Source organism: Pseudophryne corroboree, unplaced genomic scaffold, assembly GCF_028390025.1.
Source record: "Pseudophryne corroboree isolate aPseCor3 unplaced genomic scaffold, aPseCor3.hap2 scaffold_2070, whole genome shotgun sequence".
NCBI lineage: Eukaryota > Metazoa > Chordata > Amphibia > Anura > Myobatrachidae > Pseudophryne > Pseudophryne corroboree.
This window is the reverse complement of record NW_026968712.1, coordinates 60,513-74,824: the sequence shown is the minus strand read 5'-3', so window position 1 is coordinate 74,824 and position 14,312 is coordinate 60,513. Positions and strand designations below refer to the sequence as shown.

The 14,312-nt window shown below is 35.6% G+C and overlaps 5 non-coding genes across 5 annotated transcripts; all 5 read right to left on the bottom strand.

The window, feature by feature from the left end:
- Window positions 1–355: 355 nt before the first annotated feature.
- On the bottom strand, window positions 356–448 carry TRNAI-UAU (transfer RNA isoleucine (anticodon UAU)). Its single transcript is given in 2 exon segments — window positions 356–391; window positions 411–448. It is a non-coding gene; the product is annotated as a tRNA-Ile (tRNA).
- Window positions 449–1,253: 805 nt separating this feature from the next.
- Window positions 1,254–1,346, bottom strand: TRNAI-UAU (transfer RNA isoleucine (anticodon UAU)). Its single transcript is given in 2 exon segments — window positions 1,254–1,289; window positions 1,309–1,346. It is a non-coding gene; the product is annotated as a tRNA-Ile (tRNA).
- Window positions 1,347–4,862: 3,516 nt separating this feature from the next.
- TRNAI-UAU (transfer RNA isoleucine (anticodon UAU)) lies at window positions 4,863–4,955 on the bottom strand. Its single transcript is given in 2 exon segments — window positions 4,863–4,898; window positions 4,918–4,955. It is a non-coding gene; the product is annotated as a tRNA-Ile (tRNA).
- Window positions 4,956–6,673: 1,718 nt separating this feature from the next.
- Window positions 6,674–6,766, bottom strand: TRNAI-UAU (transfer RNA isoleucine (anticodon UAU)). Its single transcript is given in 2 exon segments — window positions 6,674–6,709; window positions 6,729–6,766. It is a non-coding gene; the product is annotated as a tRNA-Ile (tRNA).
- Window positions 6,767–10,288: 3,522 nt separating this feature from the next.
- On the bottom strand, window positions 10,289–10,381 carry TRNAI-UAU (transfer RNA isoleucine (anticodon UAU)). Its single transcript is given in 2 exon segments — window positions 10,289–10,324; window positions 10,344–10,381. It is a non-coding gene; the product is annotated as a tRNA-Ile (tRNA).
- Window positions 10,382–14,312: the final 3,931 nt, after the last annotated feature.

The window sequence follows — 14,312 nt, the reverse complement described above, 5'->3', positions numbered from 1 at the left end:
ATTGAAGCTGTTTACTGTGTTCTTTGCATTACCAAGTCCAGCAAGAAATGCGCTGGTACTATCCAGAGCTGTCAGTATGGATTATCATGCTATATTGCAGAAAATCAATTTGATGCAACTGCTTTACCAACAGTATGTTATTCTTTTCCATTGCTGTTTTGTTGGCTGACTGAAGGAAGATATGCAGTGCATTTGAACCAAAGCAGATGTGTGCTGACAACTTAAATGCACAATCATGTTTGTGTGTTTTCTTTCTTTCTTCCATCCTTTGTAATATCATATTAAATATTAAGGCTACAAGTTTATAATCAATGACTAATGACATAAGAAAAGGAAAAAAATCAGTATACAAAGATGCTCCAGGTGAGGCTTGAACTCACAACCTCGGCATTGCTCAACAGATACTGTCTTATAAGTACCGCACGCTTACCAATTGCGCCACTGGAGCGCTTCGCAACATTGACTGGTTATGCTAGATGTGGATTTTATTCAATGCAATCAGTCCAGTCATAAGAATTGAAAAAGAAAATCATTTTTGGTGATGAATGATGAGCAACAAAGGAACATGCATGCCAGATGGTACTTAAATAAGATGTCCACGGTGATAGAAAATGTTTAAAAAAAACAACAACAATGTTATCATAATAAATGTCATATTTTAGCTTCTGTGGTCATTTTTTGCAAGCTAAACACTGCAAGACTGTTTTACAGTCGAAGCAAGGATAAAATATCAATTCTAGTGATGAGACACTTGCTGTAATGACTTCCACCCCATATGGGACTTGGAACCCCTGGCTTAGGAGGGCAGTGACTTATCCATTATGCCAGTGGTGCTTACTGATGTTCTTATTTAAGACTGTTAGGTTTTTAATAGTCAATTATTTATTTTTGAGGAAAAAGTGAAGCTGTTGACTGTGTTCTTTGCATTACCAAGTCCAGCAAGAAATGTGCTGGTACTATCCAGAGCTGTCAGTATGGATTATCATGCTATATTGCAGAAAATCAATTTGATGCAACTGCTTTACCAACAGTATGTTAATCTTTTCCATTGCTGTTTTGTTGGCTGACTGAAGGAAGATATGCAGTGCATTTGAACCAAAGCAGATGTGTGCTGACAACTTAAATGCACAATCATGTTTGTGTGTTTTCTTTCTTTCTTCCATCCTTTGTAATATCATATTAAATATTAAGGTAGCAGTTTATAATCAATGACTAATGACATAAAAAAAGGAAAAAAAAACATTATACAAAGCTTCTCCAGGTGAGGCTTGAACTCACAACCTCGGCATTGCTCAACAGATACTGTCTTATAAGTACCGCGCGCTGACCAATTGCGCCACTGGAGCACTTTACAGCATTAATTGGTTATGCTAGATGTGGATTTTATTCAATACAATCAGTACAGTCATAAGAATTGAAAAAGAAAATCATTTTTGGTGATGAATGATGAGCAACAAAGGAACATGCATGCCAGATGGCACTTGAATAAGCTGTCCACTGTGATAGAAAAGGTTTAAAAAACAACAACAACAATGTTATCATAATTAATGTCATATTTTAGCTTCCGTGGTCATTTTTTGCAAGCTAAACACTGCAAGACTGTTTTACAGTCGAAGCAAGGATAAAATATCAATTCTAGTGATGAGACACTTGCTGTAATGACTTCCACCCGATATGGAACTTGGACCCCTGTCTTAGGAGGGCAGTGACTTATCCATTATGCCAGTGGTGCTTACTGATGTTCTTATTTAAGACTGTTAGGTTTTTAATAGTCAATTATTTATTTTTGAGGAAAAAGTGAAGCTGTTTACTGTGTTCTTTGCATTACCAAGTCCAGCAAGAAATGTGCTGGTACTATCCAGAGCTGTCAGTATGGATTATCATGCTATATTGCAGAAAATCAATTTGATGCAACTGCTTTACCAACAGTATGTTAATCTTTTCCATTGCTGTTTTGTTGGCTGACTGAAGGAAGATATGCAGTGCATTTGAACCAAAGCAGATGTGTGCTGACAACTTAAATGCACAATCATGTTTGTGTTTTTTCTTTCTTTCTTCCATCCTTTGTAATATCATATTAAATATTAAGGTAGCAGTTTATAATCAATGACTAATGAAATAAAAAAAGGAAAAAAAAACATTATACAAAGCTGCTCCAAGTGAGGCTTGAACTCACAACCTCGGCAATGCTTAACAGATACTGTCTTATAAGTACCGCGCGCTGACCAATTTTGCCACTGGAGCACTTTGCAGCATTAATTGGTTATGCTAGATGTGGATTTTATTCAATACAATCAGTACAGTCATAAGAATTGAAAAAGAAAATCATTTTTGGTGATGAATGATGAGCAACAAAGGAACATGCATGCCAGATGGCACTTGAATAAGCTGTCCACTGTGATAGAAAAGGTTTAAAAAACAACAACAACAACAACAATGTTATCCTAATTAATGTCATATTTTAGCTACTGTGGTCATTTTGTACAAGCTAAACACTGCAAGACAGTTTTACAGTTGAAGCAAGGATAAAATATCAACTCTAGTGATGAGACACTTGCTGTAATGACTTCCAACTCAGACGGGACTTAAACCCACAAACACTGGCTTAGGAGAACAGTGCCTTATCCATTATGCCAGTGGTGCTTACTGATGTCCTTATTTAAGACTGATAGGTTTTTAATAGTCAATTATTTATTTTTGAAAAAAAGTGAAGCTGTTTACTGTGTTCTTTGCATTACCAAGTCCAGCAAGAAATGTGCTGGTACTATCCAGAGCTGTCAGTATGGATTATCATGCTATATTGCAGAAAATCAATTTGATGCAACTGCTTTACCAACAGTATGTTAATCTTTTCCATTGCTGTTTTGTTGGCTGACTGAAGGAAGATATGCAGTGCATTTGAACCAAAGCAGATGTGTGCTGACAACTTAAATGCACAATCATGTTTGTGTTTTTTCTTTCTTTCTTCCATCCTTTGTAATATCATATTAAATATTAAGGTAGCAGTTTATAATCAATGACTAATGACATAAGAAAAGAAAAAAAAAAAGTATACAAAAATGCTCCAGGTGAGGCTTGAACTCACAACCTCGGCATTTCTCAACAGATACTGTCTTATAAGTAACGTGCGCTGACCAATTGCGCCACTGGAGCGCATTGCAACATTGATTTGTTATGCTAGATGTGGATTTTATTCAATGCAATCAGTACAGTCATAAGAATTGAAAAAGAAAATCATTTTTGGTGATGAATGATGAGCAACAAAGGAACATGCATGCCAGATGGTACTTAAATAAGATGTCCACGGTGATAGAAAATGTTTAAAAAAAACAACAACAATGTTATCATAATAAATGTCATATTTTAGCTTCTGTGGTCATTTTTTGCAAGCTAAACACTGCAAGACTGTTTTACAGTCGAAGCAAGGATAAAATATCAATTCTAGTGATGAGACACTTGCTGTAATGACTTCCACCCGATATGGAACTTGGACCCCTGTCTTAGGAGGGCAGTGACTTATCCATTATGCCAGTGGTGCTTACTGATGTTCTTATTTAAGACTGTTAGGTTTTTAATAGTCAATTATTTATTTTTGAGGAAAAAGTGAAGCTGTTTACTGTGTTCTTTGCATTACCAAGTCCAGCAAGAAATGTGCTGGTACTATCCAGAGCTGTCAGTATGGATTATCATGCTATATTGCAGAAAATCAATTTGATGCAACTGCTTTACCAACAGTATGTTAATCTTTTCCATTGCTGTTTTGTTGGCTGACTGAAGGAAGATATGCAGTGCATTTGAACCAAAGCAGATGTGTGCTGACAACTTAAATGCACAATCATGTTTGTGTTTTTTCTTTCTTTCTTCCATCCTTTGTAATATCATATTAAATATTAAGGTAGCAGTTTATAATCAATGACTAATGACATAAGTAAAGGAAAAAAAAAACAGTACACAAAGATGCTTTAAGTGAGGCTTGAACTCACAACCTTGGCATTGCTCAACAGATACTGTCTTATAAGTTTCGCGCGCTGACCAATTGCGCCACTGGAGCATTTTGCAGCATTAATTGGTTATGCTAGATGTGGATTTTATTCAATACAATCAGTACATTCATAAGAATTGAAAAAGAAAATCATTTTCAGTGATGAATGATGAGCAACAAAGGAACATGCATGCCAGATGGCACTTGAATAAGCTGTCCACGGTGATAGAAAAGGTTTAAAAAACAACAACAACAATGTTATCATAATAAATGTCATATTTTAGCTTATGTGGTCATTTTTTACAAGCTAAACACTGCAAGACTGTTTTACAGTTGAAGCAAAGATAAAATATCAACTCTAGTGATGAGACACTTGCTGTAATGACTTCCAACTCAGACGGGACTTAAACCCACAACCACTGGCTTAGGAGAACAGTGCCTTATCCATTATGCCAGTGGTGCTTACTGATGTCCTTATTTAAGACTGATAGGTTTTTAATAGTCAATTATTTATTTTTGAAAAAAAGTGAAGCTGTTTACTGTGTTCTTTGCATTACCAAGTACAGCAAGAAATGTGCTGGTAGTATCCAGAGCTGTCAGTATGGATTATCATGCTATATTGCAGAAAATCAATTTGATGCAACTGCTTTACCAACAGTATGTTAATCTTTTCCATTGCTGTTTTGTTGGCTGACTGAAGGAAGATATGCAGTGCATTTGAACCAAAGCAGATGTGTGCTGACAACTTAAATGCACAATCATGTTTGTGTGTTTTCTTTCTTTCTTCCATCCTTTGTAATATCATATTAAATATTAAGGTAGCAGTTTATAATCAATGACTAATGACATAAGAAAAGGAAAAAAAAACAGTGTACAAAGATGCTCCAGGTGAGGCTTGAACTCACAACCTCGGCATTGCTCAACAGATACTGTCTTATAAGTACCGCGCGCTGACCAATTGCGCCACTGGAGCTCTTTGCAGCATTAATTGGTTATGCTAGATGTGGATTTTATTCAATACAATCAGTACAGTCATAAGAATTGAAAAAGAAAATCATTTTTGGTGATGAATGATGAGCAACAAAGGAACATGCATGCCAGATGGCACTTGAATAAGCTGTCCACGGTGATAGAAAAGGTTTAAAAAACAACAACAACAACAATGTTATCATAATTAATGTCATATTTTAGCTTCTGTGGTCACTTTTTACAAGCTAAACACTGCAAGACTGTTTTACAGTTGAAGCAAGGATAAAATATCAACTCTACTGATGAGACACTTGCTGTAATGACTTCCAACTCAGACGGGACTTAAACCCACAACCACTGGCTTAGGAGAACAGTGCCTTATCCATTATGCCAGTGGTGCTTACTGATGTCCTTATTTAAGACTGATAGGTTTTTAATAGTCAATTATTTATTTTTGAAAAAAAGTGAAGCTGTTTACTGTGTTCTTTGCATTACCAAGTCCAGCAAGAAATGTGCTGGTACTATCCAGAGCTGTCAGTATGGATTATCATGCTATATTGCAGAAAATCAATTTGATGCAACTGCTTTACCAACAGTATGTTAATCTTTTCCATTGCTGTTTTGTTGGCTGACTGAAGGAAGATATGCAGTGCATTTGAACCAAAGCAGATGTGTGCTGACAACTTAAATGCACAATCATGTTTGTGTTTTTTCTTTCTTTCTTCCATCCTTTGTAATATCATATTAAATATTAAGGTAGCAGTTTATAATCAATGACTAATGAAATAAAAAAAGGAAAAAAAAAACATTATACAAAGCTGCTCCAAGTGAGGCTTGAACTCACAACCTCGGCAATGCTCAACAGATACTGTCTTATAAGTACCGCGCGCTGACCAATTTCGCCACTGGAGCACTTTGCAGCCTTAATTGGTTATGCTAGATGTGGATTTTATTCAATACAATCAGTACAGTCATAAGAATTGAAAAAGAAAATAATTTTTGGTGATGAATGATGAGCAACAAAGGAACATGCATGCCAGATGGCACTTGAATAAGCTGTCCACTGTGATAGAAAAGGTTTAAAAAACAACAACAACAATGTTATCCTAATTAATGTCATATTTTAGCTACTGTGGTCATTTTTTACAAGCTAAACAGTGCAAGACTGTTTTACAGTTGAAGCAAGGATAAAATATCAACTCTACTGATGAGACACTTGCTGTAATGACTTCCAACTCAGACGGGACTTAAACCCACAAACACTGGCTTAGGAGAACAGTGCCTTATCCATTATGCCAGTGGTGCTTACTGATGTCCTTATTTAAGACTGATAGGTTTTTAATAGTCAATTATTTATTTTTGAAAAAAAGTGAAGCTGTTTACTGTGTTCTTTGCATTACCAAGTCCAGCAAGAAATGTGCTGGTACTATCCAGAGCTGTCAGTATGGATTATCATGCTATATTGCAGAAAATCAATTTGATGCAACTGCTTTACCAACAGTATGTTAATCTTTTCCATTGCTGTTTTGTTGGCTGACTGAAGGAAGATATGCAGTGCATTTGAACCAAAGCAGATGTGTGCTGACAAATTAAATGCACAATCATGTTTGTGTTTTTTCTTTCTTTCTTCCATCCTTTGTAATATCATATTAAATATTAAGGTAGCAGTTTATAATCAATGACTAATGACATAAGAAAAGGAAAAAAAACAGTATACAAAAATGCTCCAGGTGAGGCTTGAACTCACAACCTCGGCATTGCTCAACAGATACTGTCTTATAAGTACCGTGCGCTGACCAATTGCGCCACTGGAGCGCTTTGCAACATTGATTTGTTATGCTAGATGTGGATTTTATTCAATGCAATCAGTACAGTCATAAGAATTGAAAAAGAAAATCATTTTTGGTGATGAATGATGAGCAACAAAGGAACATGCATGCCAGATGGTACTTAAATAAGATGTCCACGGTGATAGAAAATGTTTAAAAAAAACAACAACAATGTTATCATAATAAATGTCATATTTTAGCTTCTGTGGTCATTTTTTGCAAGCTAAACACTGCAAGACTGTTTTACAGTCGAAGCAAGGATAAAATATCAATTCTAGTGATGAGACACTTGCTGTAATGACTTCCACCCCATATGGAACTTGGACCCCTGTCTTAGGAGGGCAGTGACTTATCCATTATGCCAGTGGTGCTTACTGATGTTCTTATTTAAGACTGTTAGGTTTTTAATAGTCAATTATTTATTTTTGAGGAAAAAGTGAAGCTGTTTACTGTGTTCTTTGCATTACCAAGTCCAGCAAGAAATGTGCTGGTACTATCCAGAGCTGTCAGTATGGATTATCATGCTATATTGCAGAAAATCAATTTGATGCAACTGCTTTACCAACAGTATGTTAATCTTTTCCATTGCTGTTTTGTTGGCTGACTGAAGGAAGATATGCAGTGCATTTGAACCAAAGCAGATGTGTGCTGACAACTTAAATGCACAATCATGTTTGTGTTTTTTCTTTCTTTCTTCCATCCTTTGTAATATCATATTAAATATTAAGGTAGCAGTTTATAATCAATGACTAATGACATAAGTAAAGGAAAAAAAAAACAGTACACAAAGATGCTCCAGGTGAGGCTTGAACTCACAACCTCGGCTTTGCTCAACAGATCCTGTTTTATAAGTACTGCGCGCTGACCAATTGCGCCACTGGAGCTCTTTGCAGCATTAATTGGTTATGCTAGATGTGGATTTTATTCAATACAATCAGTACAGTCATAAGAATTGAAAAAGAAAATAATTTTTGGTGATGAATGATGAGCAACAAAGGAACATGCATGCCAGATGGCACTTGAATAAGCTGTCCACGGTGATAGAAAAGGTTTAAAAAACAACAACAACAACAACAATGTTATCATAATTAATGTCATATTTTAGCTTCTGTGGTCACTTTTTACAAGCTAAACACTGCAAGACTGTTTTACAGTTGAAGCAAGGATAAAATATCAACTCTACTGATGAGACACTTGCTGTAATGACTTCCAACTCAGACGGGACTTAAACCCACAACCACTGGCTTAGGAGAACAGTGCCTTATCCATTATGCCAGTGGTGCTTACTGATGTCCTTATTTAAGACTGATAGGTTTTTAATAGTCAATTATTTATTTTTTTTAAAAATATGAAGCTTTTTACTGTGTTCTTTGCATTACCAAGTCCAGCAAGAAATGTGCTGGTATTATCCAGAGCTGTCAGTATGGATTATCATGCTATATTGCAGAAAATCAATTTGATGCAACTGCTTTACCAACAGTATGTTAATCTTTTCCATTGCTGTTTTGTTGGCTGACTGAAGGAAGATATGCAGTGCATTTAAACCAAAGCAGATGTGTGCTGACAACTTAAATGCACTATCATGTTTGTGTTTTTTCTTTCTTTCTTCCATCCTTTGTAATATCATATTAAATATTAAGGTAGCAGTTTATAATCAATGACTAATGACATAAGAAAAGGAAAAAAACAGTATACAAAGAAGCTCCAGGTGAGGCTCGAACTCACAACCTCAGCATTGCTCAACAGATACTGTCTTATAAGTACCACGCGCTGACCAATTGCACCACTGGAGCACTTTGCAGCATTGTCTGGTTATGCTAGATGTGGATTTTATTTAATACAATCAGTACAGTCATAAGAATTGAAAAAAAAAATCAGTTTTGGTGATGAATGATGAGCAACAAAGGAACATGCATGCCAGATGGCACTTGAATAAGCTGTCCACTGTGATAGAAAAGGTTTAAAAAACAACAACAACAATTTTATCATAATTAATGTCATATTTTAGCTTCTGTGGTCACTTTTTACAAGCTAAACACTGCAATACTGTTTTACAGTTGAAGCAAGGATAAAATATCAACTCTAGTGATGAGACACTTGCTGTAATGACTTCCAACTCAGATGGGACTTAAACCCACAACCACTGGCTTAGGAGAACAGTGCCTTATCCATTATTCCAGTGGTGCTTACTGATGTCCTTATTTAAGACTGTTAGGTTTTTAATAGTCAATTATTTTTTTTTTTAAAAAAGTGAAGCTGTTTACTGTGTTCTTTGCATTACCAAGTCCAGCAAGAAATGTGCTGGTACTATCCAGAGCTGTCAGTATGGATTATCTTGCTATATTGCAGAAAATCAATTTGATGCAACTGCTTTACCAACAGTATGTTATTCTTTTCCATTGCTGTTTTGTTGGCTGACTGAAGGAAGATATGCAGTGCATTTGAACCAAAGCAGATGTGTGCTGACAACTTAAATGCACAATCATGTTTGTGTTTTTTCTTTCTTTCTTCCATCCTTTGTAATATCATATTAAATATTAAGGTAGCAGTTTATAATCAATGACTAATGAAATAAAAAAAGGAAAAAAAAAACATTATACAAAGCTGCTCCAAGTGAGGCTTGAACTCACAACCTCGGCAATGCTCAACAGATACTGTCTTATAAGTACCGCGCGCTGACCAATTTCGCCACTGGAGCACTTTGCAGCCTTAATTGGTTATGCTAGATGTGGATTTTATTCAATACAATCAGTACAGTCATAAGAATTGAAAAAGAAAATAATTTTTGGTGATGAATGATGAGCAACAAAGGAACATGCATGCCAGATGGCACTTGAATAAGCTGTCCACTGTGATAGAAAAGGTTTAAAAAACAACAACAACAATGTTATCCTAATTAATGTCATATTTTAGCTACTGTGGTCATTTTTTACAAGCTAAACAGTGCAAGACTGTTTTACAGTTGAAGCAAGGATAAAATATCAACTCTACTGATGAGACACTTGCTGTAATGACTTCCAACTCAGACGGGACTTAAACCCACAAACACTGGCTTAGGAGAACAGTGCCTTATCCATTATGCCAGTGGTGCTTACTGATGTCCTTATTTAAGACTGATAGGTTTTTAATAGTCAATTATTTATTTTTGAAAAAAAGTGAAGCTGTTTACTGTGTTCTTTGCATTACCAAGTCCAGCAAGAAATGTGCTGGTACTATCCAGAGCTGTCAGTATGGATTATCATGCTATATTGCAGAAAATCAATTTGATGCAACTGCTTTACCAACAGTATGTTAATCTTTTCCATTGCTGTTTTGTTGGCTGACTGAAGGAAGATATGCAGTGCATTTGAACCAAAGCAGATGTGTGCTGACAAATTAAATGCACAATCATGTTTGTGTTTTTTCTTTCTTTCTTCCATCCTTTGTAATATCATATTAAATATTAAGGTAGCAGTTTATAATCAATGACTAATGACATAAGAAAAGGAAAAAAAACAGTATACAAAAATGCTCCAGGTGAGGCTTGAACTCACAACCTCGGCATTGCTCAACAGATACTGTCTTATAAGTACCGTGCGCTGACCAATTGCGCCACTGGAGCGCTTTGCAACATTGATTTGTTATGCTAGATGTGGATTTTATTCAATGCAATCAGTACAGTCATAAGAATTGAAAAAGAAAATCATTTTTGGTGATGAATGATGAGCAACAAAGGAACATGCATGCCAGATGGTACTTAAATAAGATGTCCACGGTGATAGAAAATGTTTAAAAAAAACAACAACAATGTTATCATAATAAATGTCATATTTTAGCTTCTGTGGTCATTTTTTGCAAGCTAAACACTGCAAGACTGTTTTACAGTCGAAGCAAGGATAAAATATCAATTCTAGTGATGAGACACTTGCTGTAATGACTTCCACCCCATATGGAACTTGGACCCCTGTCTTAGGAGGGCAGTGACTTATCCATTATGCCAGTGGTGCTTACTGATGTTCTTATTTAAGACTGTTAGGTTTTTAATAGTCAATTATTTATTTTTGAGGAAAAAGTGAAGCTGTTTACTGTGTTCTTTGCATTACCAAGTCCAGCAAGAAATGTGCTGGTACTATCCAGAGCTGTCAGTATGGATTATCATGCTATATTGCAGAAAATCAATTTGATGCAACTGCTTTACCAACAGTATGTTAATCTTTTCCATTGCTGTTTTGTTGGCTGACTGAAGGAAGATATGCAGTGCATTTGAACCAAAGCAGATGTGTGCTGACAACTTAAATGCACAATCATGTTTGTGTTTTTTCTTTCTTTCTTCCATCCTTTGTAATATCATATTAAATATTAAGGTAGCAGTTTATAATCAATGACTAATGACATAAGTAAAGGAAAAAAAAAACAGTACACAAAGATGCTCCAGGTGAGGCTTGAACTCACAACCTCGGCTTTGCTCAACAGATCCTGTTTTATAAGTACTGCGCGCTGACCAATTGCGCCACTGGAGCTCTTTGCAGCATTAATTGGTTATGCTAGATGTGGATTTTATTCAATACAATCAGTACAGTCATAAGAATTGAAAAAGAAAATAATTTTTGGTGATGAATGATGAGCAACAAAGGAACATGCATGCCAGATGGCACTTGAATAAGCTGTCCACGGTGATAGAAAAGGTTTAAAAAACAACAACAACAACAACAATGTTATCATAATTAATGTCATATTTTAGCTTCTGTGGTCACTTTTTACAAGCTAAACACTGCAAGACTGTTTTACAGTTGAAGCAAGGATAAAATATCAACTCTACTGATGAGACACTTGCTGTAATGACTTCCAACTCAGACGGGACTTAAACCCACAACCACTGGCTTAGGAGAACAGTGCCTTATCCATTATGCCAGTGGTGCTTACTGATGTCCTTATTTAAGACTGATAGGTTTTTAATAGTCAATTATTTATTTTTTTTAAAAATATGAAGCTTTTTACTGTGTTCTTTGCATTACCAAGTCCAGCAAGAAATGTGCTGGTATTATCCAGAGCTGTCAGTATGGATTATCATGCTATATTGCAGAAAATCAATTTGATGCAACTGCTTTACCAACAGTATGTTAATCTTTTCCATTGCTGTTTTGTTGGCTGACTGAAGGAAGATATGCAGTGCATTTAAACCAAAGCAGATGTGTGCTGACAACTTAAATGCACTATCATGTTTGTGTTTTTTCTTTCTTTCTTCCATCCTTTGTAATATCATATTAAATATTAAGGTAGCAGTTTATAATCAATGACTAATGACATAAGAAAAGGAAAAAAACAGTATACAAAGAAGCTCCAGGTGAGGCTCGAACTCACAACCTCAGCATTGCTCAACAGATACTGTCTTATAAGTACCACGCGCTGACCAATTGCACCACTGGAGCACTTTGCAGCATTGTCTGGTTATGCTAGATGTGGATTTTATTTAATACAATCAGTACAGTCATAAGAATTGAAAAAAAAAATCAGTTTTGGTGATGAATGATGAGCAACAAAGGAACATGCATGCCAGATGGCACTTGAATAAGCTGTCCACTGTGATAGAAAAGGTTTAAAAAACAACAACAACAATTTTATCATAATTAATGTCATATTTTAGCTTCTGTGGTCACTTTTTACAAGCTAAACACTGCAATACTGTTTTACAGTTGAAGCAAGGATAAAATATCAACTCTAGTGATGAGACACTTGCTGTAATGACTTCCAACTCAGATGGGACTTAAACCCACAACCACTGGCTTAGGAGAACAGTGCCTTATCCATTATTCCAGTGGTGCTTACTGATGTCCTTATTTAAGACTGTTAGGTTTTTAATAGTCAATTATTTATTTTTTTAAAAAAGTGAAGCTGTTTACTGTGTTCTTTGCATTACCAAGTCCAGCAAGAAATGTGCTGGTACTATCCAGAGCTGTCAGTATGGATTATCTTGCTATATTGCAGAAAATCAATTTGATGCAACTGCTTTACCAACAGTATGTTATTCTTTTCCATTGCTGTTTTGTTGGCTGACTGAAGGAAGATATGCAGTGCATTTGAACCAAAGCAGATGTGTGCTGACAACTTAAATGCACAATCATGTTTGTGTGTTTTCTTTCTTTCTTCCATCCTTTGTAATATCATATTAAATATTAAGGCTACCAGTTTATAATCAATGACTAATGACATAAGAAAAGGAAAAAAAACAGTATACAAAGATTCTCCAGGTGAGGCTTGAACTCACAACCTTGGCATTGTTCAACAGATACTGTCTTATAAGTACCGCGCGCTGACCAATTGCGCCACTGGAGCGCTTTGCAACATTGGTTGGTTATGCTAGATGTGGATTTTATTCAATGCAATCAGTACAGTCATAAGAATTGAAAAAGAAAATCATTTTTGGTGATGAATGATGAGCAACAAAGGAACATGCATGCCAGATGGCACTTGAATAAGCTGTCCACTGTGATAGAAAAGGTTTAAAAAACAACAACAACAATTTTATCATAATTAATGTCATATTTTAGCTTCTGTGGTCACTTTTTACAATCTAAACACTGCAATACTGTTTTACAGTTGAAGCAAGGATAAAATATCAACTCTAGTGATGAGACACTTGCTGTAATGACTTCCAACTCAGAAGGGACTTAAACCCACAACCACTGGCTTAGGAGAGCAGTGCCTTATCCATTATTCCAGTGGTGCTTACTGATGTCCTTATTTAAGACTGTTAGGTTTTTAATAGTCAATTATTTATTTTTTTAAAAAAGTGAAGCTGTTTACTGTGTTCTTTGCATTACCAAGTCCAGCAAGAAATGTGCTGGTACTATCCAGAGCTGTCAGTATGGATTATCTTGCTATATTGCAGAAAATCAATTTGATGCAACTGCTTTACCAACAGTATGTTATTCTTTTCCATTGCTGTTTTGTTGGCTGACTGAAGGAAGATATGCAGTGCATTTGAACCAAAGCAGATGTGTGCTGACAACTTAAATGCACAATCATGTTTGTGTGTTTTCTTTCTTTCTTCCATCCTTTGTAATATCATGTTAAATATTAAGGCTACCAGTTTATAATCAATGACTAATGACATAAGAAAAGGAAAAAAAACAGTATACAAAGATTCTCCAGGTGAGGCTTGAACTCACAACCTTGGCATTGTTCAACAGATACTGTCTTATAAGTACCGCGCGCTGACCAATTGCGCCACTGGAGCGCTTTGCAACATTGGTTGGTTATGCTAGATGTGGATTTTATTCAATGCAATCAGTACAGTCATAAGAATTGAAAAAGAAAATCATTTTTGGTGATGAATGATGAGCAACAAAGGAACATGCATGCCAGATGGTACTTAAATAAGATGTCCACGGTGATAGAAAATGTTTAAAAAAAACAACAACAATGTTATCATAATAAATGTCATATTTTAGCTTCTGTGGTCATTTTTTGCAAGATAAACACTGCAAGACTGTTTTACAGTCGAAGCAAGGATAAAATATCAATTCTAGTGATGAGACACTTGCTGTAATGAC